Below are 4,072 nucleotides of genomic sequence, written 5' to 3' on the forward strand. Positions count from 1 at the left end.
AAACACCCAATAATTATATAGATTAGCAAAAGAAAACGGTATTCCACAAAAACATGATAAACTCTCTATCTTCAAAATGTACGTGCAATCCAACCATCCACACTCATTTCGAGCATCCCTACAAAACTATTATCTGATAGTGTGCTAAACACATTTTAATCAAAGTTGCTGGTAGACTGTATGCTTGCTTGATCAAAAAATTGGAGACAGGTATGCCACCCAGCATAAGCGAAAAACCAACTAAAAACCATGGAAAAATAAAACAACACATTTAAAAAAAAAAAACTATTGTAAACTCTGCACAGGTTAGGCCTACACTTGTGTGAAAAAAATGCATTACAAAAGAGGTAGATCTAACTTCTAAATTATTTTTTTCCCTAAAATGCACATGGAAGTTGCACCGTCATTTTGTCATCTGGAACTCATCAGTACAATCCACAAAAACAGTGAGTAGAACTGACAACAGGAAAGTAATAGCCTCGTAACGCCTTTACAACAGAAACCGGACATACCTGCACCACAGACAGCGACATCCGCTACTGCTCAAACAAAAGCTCCCTACTTTTCTCATCATAGTATAGTCCTACAGAGCTTTGTCAATTTTTCTCTTTTGAAATGCCATCCAAGTAGGCCAACAAACTGATTCCAAATAGAACCAGCGTATGAAATATGTTTTGTAACATTACAATTGTGCAGTAGGCAAATCGTTAAAAAAAAGTTAATTTATCAATCCTACAAAATGTTTTGAACCACAATTCAAACAACATGTAATCTGCAAAATGCCAGCATTGCAATGAAGGTGTTGAATTGATAACATAATCGATTACACCATCATATTTGGAGCTACGTTTAGTTCTTTAAACAGTGGCAGAGGAAACAGACGTTATGACAGTCCCGTGGGAATAGTAGTTTTTATCCTGAACAAAATTACTTTGTAAAAAAAACGACCTGCAGTTGTAAAACATCTGCCACAGAGCCTATAGAGTTATAACGCACGTCTGTTAAAATAAAGGCCTACCTCTGGGGATCCCTCGGAATCGCGAAAGTCTTCAGCAAATTCAGTTGTAGTTTTTCTCAATGTCTGGTCCAAAGACAGCGTGTTGTCATTGTAAGATCTGACGAACTTGAAGTCACTTGTGCGCGAACCTGTCGTCAGGTATGCGTCATAATTGTAGGTGCTGTGGAGAGTTCCCACTCCACCCCCCTCTGTGTAGTTGGGAGGGAGATAAGCGCTGGGAATGGCGACCGCTCCGTCAAACAACAGTCTTGGCTTTCTCCTGAGGCAAAACCTCACGGCCAGGATGACAATAATGAAGGTGAGGAAAAATGTGGACACGGACACCAGCGCGATAATCAGATAAGAGGTGAGTTTGGAATTGTTCTCATCATACGAGATATCTTTCAGTTCTGGCACCTCAGCCAAGTTATCAGAAATCACTAAATACATACTACAGGTGGCAGAGAGAGAGGGCTGTCCGTTATCTTTCACTGACACAATGAGGTTCTGTTTCATGCTGTCAGATTCAGAAATGTCCCGCTTTGTCTTGATCTCTCCGCTGTGGAGACCAATAGTGAAAAGTCCCAAATCAGTGGATTTGACTATATGATAGGACAGCCAGGCGTTCTGCCCGGAGTCCGCGTCCACCGCTATCACCTTTGAAACCAGAGAGCCCCGGTGTGCAGCTTTGGGGACCAGCTCGGTCATGAAGGAGTTCCCCTCCGGGGCGGGGTATAGTATCTGAGGAGAGTTGTCATTCACATCCATCATGAACACACTGACCGTGACGTTGCTGCTGAGCGGAGGAGAACCGTTGTCTCTGGCCACCACGTGGACTTTAAAACTCCTGAAATGCTCATAATCAAACGACCTCACAGCGTGGATCACCCCCGTGTCTCCGTTAACGGATAAAAGCGAGGACACTGGGACACCGTTCACCTCATCAGGTAAGAGAGAATAAATCACTGTTCCGTTCTGTCTCCAGTCTGGGTCCCGTGCAGTAACAGAACACACAGAGTTACCGGGTTTGTTATTTTCAGTCACGTGGGCTTTATAGGACTGTTCCTCAAACACAGGTGGGTTGTCGTTGACGTCAGCTACAGATAACTGAACACTTTTAGAGGAGGATAGAGGTGGAGAGCCCTCGTCGGTGGCAGTGATTGTAATGTTGTAATCAGACACTAGTTCACGGTCCAGTTCGCCCGTGGTCACCAGAGAATAGTAGTTTTTGATGGATGGCACCAGCTTAAAGGGAACGTTTTGCTGAATGGAGCAGCGGACCTGTCGGTTATTCTCAGAGTCTCTATCCTGCACGTTAATGATGCCCACCTCTGTACCAGGTGACACGTTCTCAGGTATGGAGTGAATCAGAGATTTTAGATATAGCTCAGGGGCATTGTCATTTATGTCTGTAATGTCTATAATAACTTTACTGTCCGAAGAAAGACCAAAGCCATCTTTCCCTTCAATAAAAAGTTCAAATTGTGTCTCTTCTTCATAATCTATTTCTCCTGTCACTCTAATTTCTCCTGTGTTCTGGTCCATAGTAAATACATTCCTTGCTGTTTCAGATACTCGACTAAATTCATACGTCACTTCTCCATTCAATCCCTCATCTGCATCTGCATGCTACACTCACTGTAACCACTACAGTATCTAAAGGAGAGTTTTCAGGCAGACTGGCTTTATAGACGGCCTGGCTAAATACTGGGGCATTATCGTTAGCATCCAGTACAGTGACGTGTATGACTACAGTACCTGATCTCTGCGGAGTGCCCCCATCTACAGCTGTCATCAACAGTTTCAACTCCTGCTGCTCCTCGCGGTCTAATTATTTGTCCAGAACTAACTCACCGTATTTAATACCAGCATTATTCGTTTGCAAACCCAAAACAAAATTATTAGTCCTTTGTAGTACGTAGCTTTGCACTGCGTTTTGTCTAGTATCTGCGTCGTGAGCTGCGTTTACACGATAGCGAGCTCTTTTCACAGCGGATTCTCTGATTTCTACCTTAATAAAATCCTTGGGAAATATGGGTGAATTATCGTTGATATCTTGGATTTGAAGTGATATATGATGCAACTCAAGTGGACTCTCTAGGACCAACTCGAATTTTAGTATGCATAAAACCTTTTCTCCACAAAGCCCCTCTCTGTCAATCCTCTCCGCAACAATCAGATCTCCGGTACTCAGATTAATGTCACAATAACGTTTTCGGTTTCCTTCAGTATCAACACGGGCCCTACGAGCGGACAGCCTGCTCGCCTCCAGCCCGAGATCATTGGCTATATTTCCAATAACAGATCCTCGTTTCATCTCCTCCGGAAAAGAATAGCTCACGTCTCCATAGGCGGAGTGCAGCGGTATAAGAAAGAAAGAAAAGCAGAAGACCAGAGCTGACATTGAGATTCCTTTGTTCAGCATCCTTAGACTTCCAACGACATCCATATATATAGTTAAACAGATCGATGTAAGGAGAAAGTATTCCACAAAACTATCAACATTCACTAGATTATCAAAACAAAATACAAGTGTGTGCGCAGTCTGACCGTTTACCCCTATTATTTTATGTAGGGAAACGAAACCAGAGCTTTGTTAATGACAACAGCAATGGGTGGAGAGCTATCTATTCTACCTCCGCTGGTGAACAGCGACCCTATGAGCACCATTCAGAAATTACACGCTGACATTGGGCTAATAACATTTCAATAAAAGTCTCAGATAGACATTATTCATGATCAAACATTGGAGATACATGATGTATGCCCCAGCATATGGAGATAACCTAATAAGCACAGTCAGTAGCTCGACTTTAGTTTTAGAAGTTAGAAGCTGACATAACCTGTCGGGGTGTCTGGGGGTCCTCCCCCAGAATTGTTTTTGGCATCTAAAGCAAATTTTCTGCATTTCTACACAATCTAATATGACCCACGGCCCTTCTAGCTGTCTCTATTTATAACAACAAAAAGTAAACAAAAATGCCCACAGTCATCTAGCTATAGGTAAGAGATAATTATTTAATATGTTTAAGTGATTGATAAAACTGAACTAGATCAAATGTAATTCAATAATCA

At 42.2% G+C, this 4,072-nt stretch overlaps 1 pseudogene; it reads right to left on the reverse strand.

The window, feature by feature from the left end:
• Nucleotides 1-985: 985 nt before the first annotated feature.
• LOC139390870 (protocadherin beta-15-like) lies at nt 986-3,422 on the reverse strand (annotated as a pseudogene).
• Nucleotides 3,423-4,072: the final 650 nt, after the last annotated feature.

This window comes from Oncorhynchus clarkii, chromosome 31, assembly GCF_045791955.1.
Source record: "Oncorhynchus clarkii lewisi isolate Uvic-CL-2024 chromosome 31, UVic_Ocla_1.0, whole genome shotgun sequence".
Taxonomy (NCBI): Eukaryota; Metazoa; Chordata; class Actinopteri; order Salmoniformes; family Salmonidae; genus Oncorhynchus; species Oncorhynchus clarkii.